This window comes from Eumetopias jubatus, unplaced genomic scaffold (genome assembly GCF_037043125.1).
Source record: "Eumetopias jubatus isolate StellerSeaLion01/CBP00866 unplaced genomic scaffold, mEumJub1_p1.0 scaffold_5, whole genome shotgun sequence".
NCBI classification, from domain to species: Eukaryota; Metazoa; Chordata; class Mammalia; order Carnivora; family Otariidae; genus Eumetopias; species Eumetopias jubatus.
This window is the reverse complement of record NW_028274811.1, coordinates 30,988,781-31,006,347: the sequence shown is the minus strand read 5'-3', so window position 1 is coordinate 31,006,347 and position 17,567 is coordinate 30,988,781.

The window sequence follows — 17,567 nt, the reverse complement described above, 5'->3', positions numbered from 1 at the left end:
GCTGTGTTACTTTGGTATCTGTTGTGTAATGTTTGTATATTCCTGAGCCAGAGCCTTTCAAAGATTGCCTTTTTATAAAGCTGAAGCTATAGCGTTCAGGCTAAACTTTTAATGTAGATATTTTTATAAGATAATTTTTTAGGATATTTGAATTGATTTTTATTATCCATGATAATGAAATGTTCTGTTCCGTAAGTCATTCACTCTCCTAGTTCATGCCTGTAGCTCTTTTCCCTTCGCTTGTCACCCTCCAAAAACTGATTTTTCAGTAGTTCCAGATAGATGAGTCCTTTTGACTTTGAGTCCTCTTTCTTATACCATATTCAAAGGAGATTGCTGGAAAACACGATCCCTGGTATTTCTGGAATTGCTTCAGGACTAACGTTTAGCCTGACTCAGCAATCACCCAACTATATTGCCTGGCCACTTTTTTTTGGAGTCCGCTCTTGGCAGGGGGGAGGCTGCTCGGCCCATCTGCTGGTGGCTCTCACTGCCTGGTGCTGAGCCTGGCACGCTGTGGCATGGAGAAGCTCCAGAGAAAGGCCTGCCCTACAGTGCATACTCCCAGGAGTTTCCTGGGTCCGGCAAACCAGTCCTCAATTCTTTTCTGCCCCTTGTTCTTCGGAAGCTTCCAGCAGCTAAAGGCCTTTGCTGCTGGGTGATGTCCCTTTTGGAAGCATCTTCTCTATGAGCTTTAAAACAGGGGTCAGTCCTCATGATCATTAAGAATGTGTTAAGCATGTGCTTTACAGATGCTCACACTACCCCTAAAACTTATTGTTTCTTGAGCTGTGTCTACACTCCAGGCTCTATTTTATGTATTTATCTGCCATTAGCCTCATTAAAACAGTCTGCCATTAGCCTCATTAAAACAGTCTTTTATTTTTATTATTATTGGGGCAGGTGCCATTTGAATCGCCTCCATGCTCCCCATTTGCACCTTGTTGGATCAGGTTGGGAGGTTTAGCAAACTCATATTCCAGTTAGCTGGAGTTTTTAAGGCTTTGTTTGCCTGGAGAAGCAAGGAGGTTGGATTTTTTTTTTTTTAAGTGTTTGCACTATTTAGAGTGCTAAGCCCCTCATGTTTGGCTCTGCTGTGTGTGCAGTGTGACCGAGCAGGTGAGCCAGCAGCACTTTCGACATTTGGGAATGGAAGAGGCTTCTATAGTGGATAATCACCACCTCATAGCCCCTGCACAGCCTTTGTCATGGGGCTGAGTGACTCGTGGGTATGACATCAGCCAAGGCAGGAATGCATGTGACTGTGGCATTTGGAGAAACAAATTGCCCTAGTACTGTGTTCTTGCCTTTGGCTATGAGATTGAAAATTATTTCCCCCCATTTTTCAGTGGCAGTAAAGGACCCGGTTGGACTTTTTGTCTAATTTGTATATGATGTATAAAACACGTTGAAAGAAGACTTAAGATGCTGAATGTGTATGTCTTTGTGTCTATCCATGTGGTTGTCCACAGGCAACCTGACTTGATCACTGATACCCTGTGAACACACTGCATCAGTAAGGTCCTTGATCTCCTATTCTCTGCTTGGATGTTAGAGCCCATCCATCTTGTAAAAGAACACTTGTCATAGGCTCCATCAGTTACAGTGATAGCTGAAGAAACTGTTCCTCAAGTGGATTATTTCAACAGGAATCAAGTTCTAGTTTCCCATACTTTGTTAATTTTAATAAAAGCTGAACTGTGAAAACCGTTCTCAGGATTTTATTTCCATAGTCCAGGCTCTCCACTATGTCTTATTCCCATGTTATCTTCAGATTAAAAATTTTTTTTCTTTAAGATCCACTGGACAGGGTCTGTGTCCCAGGGTCTCTGTTCCCTGGCCTCAGCACAGTTTCACACCCACCAAGACGTTCAGGGAGGCCCAGAGAGGCCAGTCCCTCTAGTAGGTGTTTGGTGGTGTGGGCATCTATCCAGTGATCATCGTCAGGTGGGTGTGCTGGTCTCAGGCACGGAGAAGAGGAAACAGACATCTGGCTATAAATAAACATCAATTTTTAGAAGTTTTTTTTATAAGACCGATTGGTTTTATAGATGCAATGTTTTTATTATTACATATACAAATATTAGTTGTATTTTATTAAATGTGTACAACTTTTAAATGCCTGATTCTAAAATATCAACATATATGAAATAATACTAGGTAACATTTACTGAGTATGTACCATGTGCCAGGCACTTTTCAAGTGCTTTACTTCTGTCAATGCATTTAATGCTCCTCATGGGCTGCTGAGTTAGTATTATCTTTTACAGACGAAAATATGAAATGCACAGAGGTCAAATAACTTGCGTAAGGTAGCAGAGCTGCAAAGGAATGGAGCCGGAATATTGGTTGTACTCTGGAGTCGTGTCCTTAGGCATCCGTTGCTGCATCCTCGAGGAGGTCATGAGGGGAGGAAGGGGTGCCAAAAAGCACCTAGGAGTCCCTGGGAAGTACAAACATGGCTCAAGAAAAATACTGAAACCCAACTTTCCCAGCCATTTGGACCAACCATGTCCCCACCGTCTGTCAATGGTAAATAATCCTATTTGTTGCTGTGATGATAGTAGCAGTAGCCACATCTGGTCAGGTACTTATTTTGTACCAGACACCCTGCTAAGTACTTTAGAACTTGACCTTTAATCCCAGTGACAACCCCTGAGGGAGGTGGCATTGCTTTTTGGAGGCTGGATGTTTCCAACGGCTGCTTTGCATTGCCCCTTTCCCCGCTCCTCCTCTTGAGTAACTGTGGTCACCAGGAGTCTGGTTGGAAGAGTAAAATGATCCGCTCAGCTGGGCTTTACCATACGGCAGCTGAGCCTCCTATTAAGTGGGCCTGGGCACTTGGTTCGGTGGCAATTCTCAAATCCACCTGCTCAGGGATATGGGATCCCCCCTGGTGAACACACTGGACCATCCCAGGATCCTTCAGGATGTCATTGGTCCTGCCCTGTTCCAGGTGACAGGCAGGCAGCTCAGAGGGGTCAGGCTCCTCTCTAGGCTAGAGAGACCCAAGGGACAAGTGGGAGCCTCTTAGCCAGATCCTTCCCCACATTCGGAAAAGTGGATTTTGAGCTCGCGGAGGACGCGGCCTGCTTGATTCTGAGGTTATGCCTTGTGCCCAGCACTCGGTTAGCGCTGAGGAAATATTTACAGGAGAAGAAGAAAGGCATGTGAGGAGGGGCGAAGTGGTGGTAACCAGCTGGTTCAGTCTGGGGTGTTAGTGGGGGCTGGGGTGGGGGAGGGGAGAGATATGTGCACCCAGAGACGGGGGGACAAACTCACAGAGACCTGGGGAAAGGGGTGTGAGTTTCACGCCAAGTAAGAGAGAGACCAAGAGAAAGAGAATGAGACACAGGAAGACAAGCAGAGGGAGACAGAAACATAATGGGAAAGATGCACACGCATGCACATGCACAGAAACTTCCAGACACGAGATGCCACTCCTACAGAAACACAGACGCAGAGACCCAGAGGGAGGCGGGGGTGGGGGGGGGGATCGTTTCTTAAAGTGGCAGAAGACCGGTCAGCCCAGTGGCTCAGACCAGAAGCATTCGTCAGGAGACGCGGTTTCACACGTGACCTCTGGTAAGGTGATGCCATGGCCTTGAGCCAGGCTCTAGCTCTCAGGGTCCGCTTTCGTGAGCTTGTGGGGAAGTGTCCTTGAGAAGGCCCTAAGTTATGGAAGGCAGACCCTCTCGGCCCCGGGGAGGCTGGGCCTGCAGAGCGGCTTCTTGAATAGGAGACCCAGTCTCGTGCAGTGACAGCGCTGAGAGCCTCCGGACTGCACACAGGCCCCCCGAGCCCAGAGTGTGGATACAGGGAAGGAAGACACAAGAGAGAAGAGCTCTCTGTCCCAGGGTCCTGTCTGGGCTGGGGGGACACCTGGGGTTTATTTTTTTAAAATTTTATTTATTTATTTGAGAGAGGGAGAGAGAGCACGAGCAGGGGGAGTGGCGGGCAGAGGGAGAAACAGACTCCCCGCTGAGCAGGGAGCCCGATGCGGGGCTCGATCCCAGGACCCTGGGATCCTGACCTGAGCCGAAGGCAGACGCTTAACCTTAACCGACTGAGCCACCCAGGAGCCCCTAGGGTTTAATTTCTGAAGGAGGCCCTGAAGCGCAGCAGGGCAGAAGGGCCTGCTCTTACTCCACAGGCACTTACTCGGCTTCTTTGTTTCCTCCTTCCCTCTGAGTGGGATGGGGGCATGTCTCCTGAGTTGACTTTCTGCTCCAGGAGTGCAGGATCTTCCTAGCTTTGACCCCATTGACTCCCGGGAATGGAGAATTAGTAACACATGTGTAACTGTTTATATTACTACGGAACTTCAAGGAATTTTTTGTTTCTCAAAAAAGCCAGTGAGGCAGGTGTTACTTTGTGCAGTATGCCTCTACCTGGGGTATACCACGGGCGCTTTCTCAGTGCAGGGGCAGGTGCACGTGGAACACTCTGTGGGTGAGTTATTAGTGGTAGGGGTAAGAACCACTTCTCATTATACAGATGGGGAAACAAGCTAGGTAGAGGTTAAGCTGCTTGCTCAGATTCCCAGAACCAGAGCTTGGACTCCATCACCCACGATCGTTTGGCTCCACAAGACAGCAGAATGACCGCAGTGCCTTCACCACAGAGCGGGTTAGGGTGCTCACGTAGCCGTGAGTCCAGAGGTAAGCCATCCAGGATGGGCACAGCAGATCCATCCTGTCGTTGGGATCCTAGGTCCTCCCATCTTTTTGATCTTCCATCCCTTACACGTTGCAAGAGAGATGCTCCACAGCTCTTGCCACATCCGCACAAAGGCATGAAAAAGAAGGAAGGGGACGGTACAAGGGGCAGTGCCTGTAACAGGAAAGAAAACCCTTTCCAGAAATCCCTAGCAGAATACCACTTAGATTTCCAGAAGGGCCCTCAGCTGCAGGGGAGTCAGAGGAGGTGAAGGCTTTTACCTAGGCACATTGCTCCAAACGACCTCAAGAGTTGCACCTGGGAGAAGGAAGGCAGCATGGACATTGGGTAGGCAATGAGCAATGTTGGTACAGAGCTCCTATTAGCCTCCTGTCTCTAAATGCCATGTGGTCCCTCTCCACCAGTTTGTCCATCCTTCCACTTCTGCCCCTGAAATTTCCTTGGCTGAGCACTAACCTTATGCAGGTTATTATTGAGGGCTGATGGTGCTCCCTCTGTGCTGGGCACCTGCTGAGGGGTTTGAGTGGGTCCGTGGGGCAGTGCTGGGCCTGGAAGGCTCCTCTCAGTGCCTCACTCGGCTGTCTCCCTTGCTATATTGGCATCAAGGGCGGCTGGCTCTCCTGCAGGATGAATGAGAAATCCTAAGCAATGCAGACCTTTAGGAGCCCATCACTGAGGCTTTAGAGACAGCTCATTTATCAGCTGTGGAAGTTTCCCTGAAGCGCTGATTGAGGAGGCCTGTCAGCTGCAAGATCTATGACCTTTATCTCAAGAGTGACCCATGTAGGCAGCACCATAAATCTTTCTGAGCCACAAACTGGGAGGCAGGGGCAGGTGAGATTTGGTGTGGGTCTCTTAGAGGCGATTTTCCCAATTCCCTTGTCCTCCAGGATGTCCTCACTTTTAATGGTGGCCCACTGGGTGGTGTCCAGGGCTGTGCCGAGCTGCAGGAGGTCATGAAAGTGATGTGCACGGTCTGGCTGCCAAGCGGCTGTCCTAGGTCTGTTCTTGCTGGGGCTCAAGCCCTGGTCACAGAGCAGGAGGAAGGGCTGTCCTAGCTGCAGGGGTCTGGGGCCTCCCCGCACCTGGCTAGGAGGCTATGGGTGGCGTAGAGAGGGCGGAGGGAGAGCCTGGAGACCTGGTCTCAATTGACAACATAGTGCGCTTGTTAAGAGTTTTGAATCTGAGTTAGCGTGCATTTAAACCCCTGTGCATCCATGACCGGGCCCTCTCCAGACCCTCTGAGGACAGACGGGTCAGCACAGACTCCAGCCCTGAGGGAGCCCACACTCTGGGGAGCTAACAGCCCCCTCAAGGGCCTTCCCCTGGATCTGGACCTTACCTCCACCTTTAAACAGCAACCTGGACCTGAGGTGAGGGGATCAAGGTGGGAAAGCCTGGAGCTACAGAGGGCATCCAAATGTATTTTTTCAGCCCAGATCCATCATTTTAATGTAACCTGGCCTCCTATTTCAATGATTCACTAAGGAACTGTCTGTCTCGGCGCCTGCGATTTCTGCACAGCCCTGATAAGGAAGCCCATAAAATCATCTTCAGGCACCCAGAGGAGATTTTATGTATGTCCCAGAAAGGGTGGTTTGATTTCTAGCAGCTTCTAACAGAAACTTCCTGACTGGATTTGGGAGGCTGCTAGATACCAGGATCCTGTGAAGGCAGGAGGGCCAACCCCAGGTGGATTCAAGAAGGCCCAGGTGGACACGGGTGGGAGGAGTATCAGAGCCAGGCTTTGCTGTGGTGCTGACTACAGGACCCGGAGGAGCCGAAAGTGGGCTCCAGACCCTGGGACTGCATCACTGGAGCCCTCCCCCTGTTGGCCTCTTGTGCACCCCTTCCCGAGGCAGTCACTAGTTAGTCACCGCGTTCTCTGGCTGCTTCTGTACTTTGGGTGTATTCCATATATATTAACTCATTCAATACATATTTGCCCAGCTCTTCCTGGATGTCAGGCTCTGAGCCAGCCCTACAGATATGGTACATAGTAAAGAAGGAATCACCGTACACTATGGTAAGTAAAGAAGCCTTTGGACTCGTATAGAAGGGTCGGGAAAAGTGTTCTGGTGGAAGTGGTGGTAAGCTAAGACCTTACTTTGGACGGATGATGGGTGTTGGCCTGGTGAAGGGACAGGTCGAGGTGTTGGGGAGAGAGGAAGAAGGAATAGCAAGTGCAGAGGCTCAGAGGCTAGAAAGGTGGCCTTTTGGAGAAAGCTCCAGTACTTCAGTGTGGATGGATCCTAGAGCATAAAGGGAGCATAGAGAGGGATAAGGCTGGAGCGTTGGGCGGGAGCCATGTCACAGAAGGGCTTGAAACCATGGGGTCGAGGTAATTCTTTTTCTTGAGATCATTGTGAAAACATCCCAAGGGTCTCAAGTTGGGTCCCCAAGAAACAGACTCTGGGGCTCTAAGTATGCTGAATATTACTGGTGAGCCTACTAGCAGGAATGCTTGTGAAGGAGCGCGGGGAAGCAGAATGAGGTGGGGGGATGAACTTTTGGATCTCTGCAAAAATCAGTTCTTGACCAAATAATAGGTAAATTGGACTTCATCAAAATTAAAAACTTCTACACTTCAAATGATACTGTCAAGAAAGTAAAAAGACAATCCACAGATGGAAGAGAGTGTTTGTAAACCATGAACCTCATAAGGATCTAGGATCCAGAATATATAAAGAATTCATACAACTCAACAATAAGAAGATAACCCAAAGGAGTTGAATAGAAAGTTCCTCCAAAAGATAAACAAATGGCCAGTAAGCACATGAAAAGATGCTCAACATCATTAGCCAGCAGGGAAAAGTAAATCAAAAGCCATAATGAGATACCCTTTCTTTCTCACTAGGATGGCTACAATCAAAAAGACAATAACAAGTGCTGTCGAAGATGTGGAGAAATTGGAACTTGTTGTACCTCGTGGTGGGGGGTGGGGATGGTTATGTAAAATGGTGCAGCCTCTTTGGAAACAGTCTGGCCATTTCTCAAGAAGTTAAACCAGGTTTATCATATGACCTAGCTGACTCCACTCCTTGATAAATACCGAAGAGAAATGAAAACATATGTCTACACAAAAACTTGTACATAAGTGTTCATAGTAGCATTATTCCTAATAGCCAAAAAGTGGAACATAAATAGTCACCAGATGATGCATGCTCCAACATGGATAAAACCTTGAAGGCATTATGCTAAGTGAAAGAAGCCAGAGACTAAGGTTGCTTATTATATGGTTCCATTTATATGAAATATGCAGAATAGGCAGATCAGCAGAGACAGAAGGTGGATGAGCGGTTGCAAGGGCATGAGGGGAGGGGAAAAGGGAATGACTGCCCATGGCACTGGATATCTGAGGTATTTGGGGGGTTGATGACGTTCTGATATCAGATAGTGACAGTGGTTTTATAATTTTGTGAATATACCAAACTCCATTGAATTGTACTTTGCAAGGGTGAATTTTTATGGTATGTGAATTAGAACTCCATAAAAAGGAGTCACTGTGGATGCATACCCCAAAACCCCAGGTCACGTAACCTTGAGTGAGACCGCTCCCTCAGGGAGAGCCTTGTCTGTGGAAGGGCTCAGCTGTGAGCAGTTATCAGGCCACACTCTGAGAGGCCAACGGAACTCGTACCTCCGGGTCTGAGTTACCTCCCACAGCAACCACTACAGAAGCCTTCCGGGGTAGAAGTGGCAGAGTTAGAGTTTTCCTTCAGCACGTAACCTTCATGGCAACTCTAAGAGGCAGGCATTATTCTCCCTCTTTTGAGACGAGCGAACTGAAGCTCAGATAGGTGAAGCGACTTGCACGGGGTCTCCATAGCTAGTGGAAATTTGAACAAGAGTGTGAACTTGTGTCTACCTGGGGCCGAAAGTCAGGTTCTTCACGACGATTCTATGCTATTTTGTGCTCAGTCATTCACAGATTTGTTGCCCCTGAAAAATTAATTGGCTTGAAAGCAGGGACCGTGTCTGAATGTATCTTCAGCGCCCAGCGCAGAGCATAAAAATGTGCGCTAAACTGAAGGAGTTCCCTTCCCAACTACTGCAGACACCTTGCCCCTGCTAATATTCAGCAAAGGTCATTTTCTCTAAGTCACAGGAAAAAATTAATGGAGTGAGCAGATTTTCCCCATTTTTAATCCTTTTTTTGGGGGGGATACAAATTCTTGCTTATACTTAGACAACTTCTTTGTACTAAAATCTAGTATCAGAAGGCACCTTATTTTATCAAAAAATCTGTGGACTTATCTTCATCAATATTTCAGTTTCCTGTCAGAGGCTCCCACACCTAAACACATTCCCTTGAAGACATGAGGAGAGTTATGGATTTCAATAAATTGAAGTCAGGGCTGACAGAAGTGCAATTTGACTGTTTTCCCCTGGGCTTTCCCATGAAGCTGCTTCCTTGTGGCTCATGGAGGATCAGGGACTTTATCCTCAACGTATATGCCGCCAACTCCCCCTGTCAGACTTGCTATTTCCAAGGCCCCAAGCTGCTGCCTCTTGGATACACCCTGGCTAGGGGTAGGGTGGGCGTGCATGGGTGCATCTGGGTTACCTTTGGTTGATTCTTCTCCCTGTGGGGGAGACTGGCAGGAGGTACGTGGGTGGGGGTTGCTTAGCTGGGAGACAGTACCTGCAAAGGCACTTTTCAGACTAGTGACTGTGGGATGATTCTCTAGAACCCAGGGAGGACCACACTCTGCTTGCTTTGGTCTGAAGTTTCATCCTGAGCACGCAAAGAGGACCTCGATGCTGTTAAAGTGATAACATCCCTGCCTGTCCAAGTTGACAGCCTCCACAGGTGTTTCTGTCTGAGCGTGAATGCCAAGGCAAACTTGCAAGGGGAGGAAGCCAAGGGCTCTGGGGACCTGAGTGGGGGGCCAAGAGGGCTGGGAGGGAAAAACTGGGGGCAGAATAGCATAGTGGTGAAAAGCGAGGCTCCCGGGACCTGCTGTGTCACTCGATCTCCTGCCTCTACTGTTACACACTCTTTCCAGGTTGTTACCTCATTTTTGAAGTGGGGTAATAATAGTCCTCAATGGATAGGGTTGTTGGAGGGATAAAATGAGGTAGAACATGAATGGCAGACATAAATGGAAATACATTCACAGGAACAGAGAGAATGCACTGTCGTGTTCTTGCACGGTGCTCTGATTTTCCTCACGAGTCTTCCACCTGCTGGCTGATGTGGAGGGAAAACCTTTTAATCTAATTTTAATCTAATCTGGTAAATTTAGTCTTACTCAAAAATGTGAACCATCCTTATAGGTAGTTCTCAGTGTTTCACGGGTGTCTGGTTCCCTTTTCTCTTACCCCTGCTGGTGTCCATGAACGTGAAAGGTTAGGTCCTTGTGCTGGTAGAGGAGAATTGCTTCTGGTCTAGTCAGGGTCCAGTTGCAAGCGAGGGACGTACCGTGGGATATTTAATGGCTTGTGAAATTGTTGGGAGAGGTAAAGACACAGACTCGAGGCTACTGTGGCTCTCTCCACGCTGCCCTGCAGAACAAGGCTGCTGGAGCAGTGCCGCCTCTGTCCCAGGCGGGAAGCTGCAGAATCAGAAAGAGCCGTCACAGCTCCTGGCCTGGGCCACAGTCCACACCAGGAGCATGGACACCCCACTTCTCTCCCCATGTCCTTAGAGCCTGATCCCTGTTTTGTTTCAGTGCATCTTATTAGCAGAACCTAAATCACATCCAGAAACCCTAGCTGCACATCAGTCTGGGAAATGTAGTTTTGGCTTCCTAGCCTCTGCACTGTATAAGAGGGGTTGGAATGCCTTTTGTGCTCTCAGTCATCATTAACTGCTACACTCCTTCCATTCAGCCACTTAACATCCATACATGTCCTTTCCCCCAAATGTCTAAACAACTGTGGCAACAAAGTTGCTCCCACCCCCCTTTTTTTGAAGTAGGCTCCATGCCCAATGTAGAGCTTGAACTCACAACCCTGAGATCAAGAGTCCTGTGCTCTACAGACTGAGCCAGCCAGGTACCCCACCCCCCGCAAGTTGTTCCCTTATAACCTAATGCAACTCTCCTCGGCAAAAATTAAAATGTGTTTACCCTTTTTTCCCTCAAAGGGATGACCCAATCTTTATCAGTCACTGCGTCTCTAGGTGTCATTATTCGTCTTCTAGTTGAGTGACGATTCTGTCTTTATATCATATAACCTGAAGCCTCAATATGTACTGAACAACCACAATTTATACTAGAGTCTATAAAAGTAGAGAAAAGGAGAGGAAAGGGATGACTGGGACCTGTGTGCGTACGCACATGTGTATATGTATATGGTGTGTGTACATAACATGCGTGTATAGACACATCCGTGTTTGCCGCATAACAAGGAGCTTCAACACTTAGTGGCTTCAAACCATTACCATTTATTATTTGTACCCATTCTGTGGATTGCCTGGGAAGTTCTGATCTGATATGGTTTGGCTGATCTTTGCTGGGGTTACAGGTCAGCTAGTGGCTGGATGATCTAGAATGACCCCACTCAACTAACTGGTGGTTGGTAGGTTGTTGGAGGGGGTCTCATTTTCCAGCAAGCTGGCTCAAGTTTGTTCACATGGTAGTTCCGGAGTTTTTAAGCTCCACAACAGATCAGGCTGCAAGGGGCAAAAAGTCTCCAGTCTTTGCTTATGTCACATCTATTAATGACCCATTGGCCAAAATAAGCCACATGACCAACCCTGAATCAAGGGATGGAGAAACAGACTCCACCTTTTGTTCGTAGGAGTAGAATCTTACGGCCATTTTTGCTACCTGTCACAATATATATGTACACCAAGACCATATGGAGGCCATGAAAGACATCTCAGTAAATTTAAAAGGATTGAAATCATACAGAGTCCATTTTCTGGACACAGTAGAATTAAACTGGAAATCAGTAGAAATTGGATATTGGGGGAAACCCCCCCAAATACATGGAAATTAAACCACAGTCCTTATCAGGTTTGGAGGAGGCTGACAGGAATCTGTCTTTACTTTTCTTCATCGCTTTCTAGTCCTAATTTTTTTACAAGGATGGCAAAGATTTAGGAAATTTGTCAGCTAATGATTCTTTGTTTTCTTGGGCACAACCTGTTGCCATGTTTGCTCATTTTTTACCCCCAAATGTTCTAAGGATCACTACTGGAGTCAAGTGACAATTTGTTAAAATGTGTATTAAGATTCTCCAGAGAAACAGAACCAAAAGAATATATAATATATATAATACATATATAATTTCATAGGAAATTTATGGAGGCCAAATGGTCCCACAATTTGCCATCAGCAAGCTGGAGAGCCAGGAAAAGCGATGGTTTTCAGTTTTAGTCTGAAGGTGTGAGCCCTGGGAGCCAATGGCATAAGCCCAGGTCTGAACCTGAAAGTCTGAAAACCAAGAGCACCAAAGTTCCAGGGCAGAGGACGGATGTCTCAGTTTAAGCCAAGAGAGCGAATTCTCCCTTTTTGTTCTATTCAGGTCTCCAAAGAATTGGAGGCCACCTACCCACATCTGTGAATGTAATCTTCTTTCCTCTTTCCACCAATTCAAATGCTAATCGCTTCTCACACTGCCAGAAATAATATTTCACCAGCTTTCTGGGCATCCCTTAGCCCAGTCAAGTTGGCGCATAAAATTAACCATCACAGATGCCTCTCATCATGTCCCACTTGTCCAAGTTCGGTTCTTCCATTTCCTCCAGAATGGTGCATTTCATCCAGTGCTAAGTACCGGACCATTTCCGTCCTGCCCGCAGTGTCTTTCCTCAGGCTCTCTCTCCCTGCTTTAGCAACTGCTGAACAGCATCTGGTCCTTACACTGGTCTTCCTCAGTAGCTGGAGGATTAGCAGAGAATCTGTTGATATCAAAAACCTATCATGAGAGCTTTTTCGCAACGGGTTTGCCGCCAGAACACAGGTGTCGGGAAAACCACCGCTCAACCTAAACCAAAATGGGAAAGGAAAAGACTCACATCAACATCGTCGTCATTGGACACATAGATTCGGGCAAGTCTACCACTACTGGTCATCTGATCTACAAATGTGGTGGGATCGACAAAAGAACTATCGAAAAATTTGAGAAGGAGGCTGCTGAGATGGGAAAGGGCTCCTTCAAGTATGCCTGGGTCTTGGATAAACTGAAAGCTGAACGTAAACGTGGTATCAGCATTGATAACTCCCTGTGGAAATTCGAGACCAGCAAGTATTACGTGACCATCATTGATGCCCCAGGACACAGAGACTTTATCAAAAACATGCCTATAGGCACATCGCAGGCTGACTGTGCTGTCCTGATTGTTGCTGCTGGTGTTGGTGAATTTGAAGCCGGTATCTCCAAGAATGGGCAGACCCGTGAGCATGCCCATCTGGCTTACACACTGGGTGTAAAACAACTAATTGTTGGTGTTAACAAGATGGATTCCACTGAGCCACCCTACCGCCAGAAGAGATACGAGGAAATCGTTAAGGAAGCCAGCACCTACATTAAGAAAATTGGCTACAACCCCGACACAGTAGCATTTGTGCCAATTTCTGGTTGGAACGGTGACAACATGCTGGAGCCAAGTGCTAACATGCCTTGGTTCAAGGGATGGAAAGTCACCCGTAAAGATGGGAATGCCAGTGGCACCACACTGCCTGAAGCTCTGGATTGCATTCTGTCACCAACTCGTCCAACTGACAAGCCCTTGCATCTGCCTCTCCAGGACGTCTACAAAATTGGTGGTATTGGTACTGTCCCTGGGGGCCGAGTCGAGACTGGTGTTCTTAAACCTGGCATGGTGGTCACCTTTGCTCCAGTCAATGTTACAACTGAAGTAAAGTCTGTTGAAATGCACCATGAAGCTTTGAGTGAGGCTCTTCCTCGGGACAATGTGGGCTTCAATGTCAAGAACGTATCTGTCAAAGATGTTCGTTGTGGCAATGTGGCTGGTGACAGCAAAAATGACCCACCCATGGAAGCAGCTGGCTTCACGGCTCAGGTGATTATCCTGAACCATCCAGGCCAAATCAGTGCTGGATATGCACCTGTGCTGGATTGTCACACGGCAGTTTGCTGAGCTGAAGGAGAAAATAGATTGTCGATCTGGAAAAAAGCTGGAAGATCGTCCCAAGTTCTTGAAATCTGGTGATGCTGCCATTGTTGATATGGTTCCTGGCAAGCCTACGTGTGTTGAGAGCTTCTCTGACTCTCCTCCTCTGGGCCGTTTTGCTGTTCGTGACATGAGACAGACGGTTGCTGTGGGTGTCATCAAAGCAGTGGACAAGAAGGCAGCTGGAGCTGGCCAGGTCACCAAGTCTGCCCAGAAAGCTCAGAAGGCTAAATGAATATTATCCCCAATACCTGCCACCCCAGTCTTAATCAGTGGTGGAAGAACGGTCTCAGAACTATTTGTGTCAATCGGCCATTTAAGTTTAATAGTAAAAGACTGGTTAATGATAACAATGCATCGTAAAACCTTCGGAAGGAAAGGAGAATTTTTTGTGGACCATGTTTTTTTTTTGTGTGTGTGTGTGTGTGTGTGTGTGGCAGTTTTAAGTTATTAGTTTTTAAAATCAGTACTTTTTAATGGAAACAACTTGACCAAAAATCTGTCACAGAATTTTGAGACCCATTGAAACAAAAGTTTAATGAGAAAAAAAAAAACCTATCATGAGAGCTCTAGGTACCCTACTCTGAGCCCAAGGTGGTCATCACTAATCAATTATGACATGGTCTCATGGACTTCTGGAAGGCAAGGCACAGGCAGCCCCTGCCAATCAACTTGGAGTTGGCACCAGAGATGAACCTGATTTGTCATCTCAATGTTAAATACTTGCCCTTGTCTTCCTTCGTCCACTGTAACCCTGATACGTTGCTCTGAAGTTTTGGGTATGGGCGGAAAGGGGCAGAGAAGCCCATATCTTAGAAATATGCTATAATTGTCCAAAGTGCAGGAAATGGGCCACACAAAATAGTGAAACAAGTCCTGGCATCTCCCTCACCCCCTGCAATAGTGTAAGATTTACAGTGTTTTTCAAACTATAAAAAAGTTGTAAATACCATACGCTGTGCTGTGTGGGCAAACTTAACATCAGGCTGCCCGTGCTCTTCCCCAAGCATTTTTCTCTCAAAGAGCTGTCTTCTACCCTTATTTCCAGAGATCCTAAAAGCGTTTCCCCTTGTGTATGAAGAGAGTCTATAGATTTTAAAAGTCAGTGCTGTCCTACAACTTAAGAAAATACCTTATTTGCACACCAGAGGCCCCTCTTTGATTTAGAAATACAAATAGTGTAACAGCTACCAGCGCTTGAATTTCTTCTGTGTGCTGGGCACTCCCCGAAATTTTTTATCTTCCTCAGCTCCTTTATTCCTCACCACAGTCCTGGGAGCCTCTTTCTCCTGACGATGAAATGGCCCCGAGGTGTCAAGTAATTTGTCCCAAATTGCACAGCTAGGAAGTGACTGGATTAGAATTCGAATCCAGATCTGTGGGGCATCAAAGCCTTAACTAATACTCTTCCTCGCTTCTCTCTCAGGGGTCACAGCGCTCTTGCTTTTGGGGGTCTTATAGACCTCTCTGTTTTTTTTTCCTGCTTTCCCTCTACCTTATTTAGCTTGCACTAAGTCAAACACTTTCCAATCTCTCTGTTCCCCTCCCTCCCCCCCTCCATCCTGGGGGCAGAGAAAAAGGCCTGAGACCCAAGGAAGCGGTGGCATCAGGTCTGGTTGGGAGAGCAGGATTTGAGAGAGGCGGGAGGAAGCTCAGGAGGGGAGGGGAAGAATGGGAAGGTCAGAGGTGGAGCCCCTACTTCAAGGTGTTCTTAACGTCACAGACCTCAGGCCTTGGACCTCCAGAGTCATTCCTTGTTTCTCCTCTTCCCAAACCCTCCCTTGAGCACCCCTTGTATGCTGAGCTCTGTGCTGGACTCTGGCCGTCCTCAGAGAACTAAGCCGGACTGCTCGGAAGTCAGAGTGGTGAGCAGGACAGGTGCACCCGGGTGCCCACCGCCGCTGGAGAGGTGCTTTCAGGGGAAGAAGGCAGGAGAGGGGGCGAGGAGGAAAGAGCCTCTCTTCGGAACTGGCTACTCTCGGCACTCCCCGTGGCCGGAGCTTCAGGCCACGCTCTGCAGTTTTCCTCGCTGCTCTCCAGCTGGTTGTGAAGACCAGTAAACCTCTTGAGGCCCAGGTCCGTCATTAAACCTCATGAAGTAAGTACTTGCTGGAGCTCCTCACTGCCCGGGAAGAAGCTGCTCTCTCACAAACCCGAATCTGCAGGCCGGGCATCTGTGTTGGGGAGTTCAGGTTTAGGATTCACATCAAACACTCCCCTTTGTTTTCTCTGCCTGTAGTGTCTAAATATTTTACCTGAGAGCCTGGTCCTCAGATGTGAATCATTGCACTTCATTTTCCAACTGCTTCGGAGGAGGAGGTGCCTCTTCTTTGTGCTTCCCAAATGGCTAGAGTGTGTCCCTGTGTTTTAAATTAGACTGTCTCATACATGCTCTGAAAGAGAAGGAAAAATGCCTCCGGTCTTTTAGGGGTGTCTTTTAATTTCCTTTCTGTAGATACTTGACGGCACTCTCTGCCCAGTTTCTTTCATCCTGGCCTTGGGAAGGGCCTGGCACATGGTTTCCTCGAGTCCATGGTCTGGCAGAACTTGATTCTAGAAGCACCCACTGGGTTGCCTCTCCCCTTCCCCTGCAAGCCCCATCTTCCACCTTCCTCTGCTCCCAGCCCCCCAGGGTCCAATCACACAGATTTGGCTCTGAGCCCACTCCCAGTTTAGCCCTGCAACAAAATGGGAAAGCCTCAGCCCCCCAACTGGACCCAACTAGAGAGACAAAACACACCAGAGCCACAGTCAGAAGAGGCTGCCCTTCTTCTGACGCTGGTTGTTCTGATTTCCTTGAGACCTGACAGAGCTTGCTTGGGACTTCCTTGGCACTAGCCATGCTCTCTCTGTTCTCCTGCTGTATGCTCTGTGGCTTGATACTTAGTATTAGACCTGGTTTCTGTTGTCCCTTGGAGAAAACTGACGGCACGGCCAGACCGCGTGGGCATCTGCATGCCCTTGGCCTCTGCCTCTGGTACGAGCCCGGGCTGATGATTCCAGCACCGGTTTTTTGTAGAAGTGCTGTTTCAAAATGGCAGGAGAGAGGCAACATACTCCCAAGGTTTCAGCGGAATTTGGTTTTATTACGAGGGTTTTCATTTTGATGGCAACATTATTCTTTTCACGGAAGAAATTATCTTCGAATTATTTAATCTTACTCTTCTATCTCTGGGAATACTTTGGGGTATATTGCTGCAGTCTTTACAGGCTGCTGGAAAATAGCGGGCCTCTCATTTTAATCATTTGCACAGGCCCACATTTGCGGGGGGAGAAAGGATCTTGTTATCACAGAGACATTTGGTCCCTGAAATAATCCTAAAATATCTGTGCTTTCCAGAGTAGAAGCACTCAGGTTCTTTTATCTCACTCCAAAGGAAAATATTATCAGCCTACAAAGAGCTGAAGGTTCCTGTCAAGGAAGGTTCTGGAGGAGATAGACTCAAGCATCTTTCTTGGGGTAGCATGTGTTACCATGAATTTTGCAGATCCGGGGCAGAATACTCATTTTAATTAAAAAATTTTTTTGGCCTGAAATATAGTAAGCATTAAAACAATAGTAGTTGTTGACAATAACAAAGCAGCTGAATAAGCAGGCTCAGTGAAGCCTGGGGAGGACCCTGGGGCTGGGAACAGGGTGAGGCTCTGACTCAGCCTGGCTGGCACAGGTGGCGCTGTGGTCCCCAGCTCCTGGCCCAGAAGCAGCCCCGGAGGAAGGTACAGGTGAGGGTCTCCCGTGCATCTGTGGCTGACGTTGCCTGGGGCTCGTTGGCTTCTCCAGCCAGGGTCAGGAGCCAGG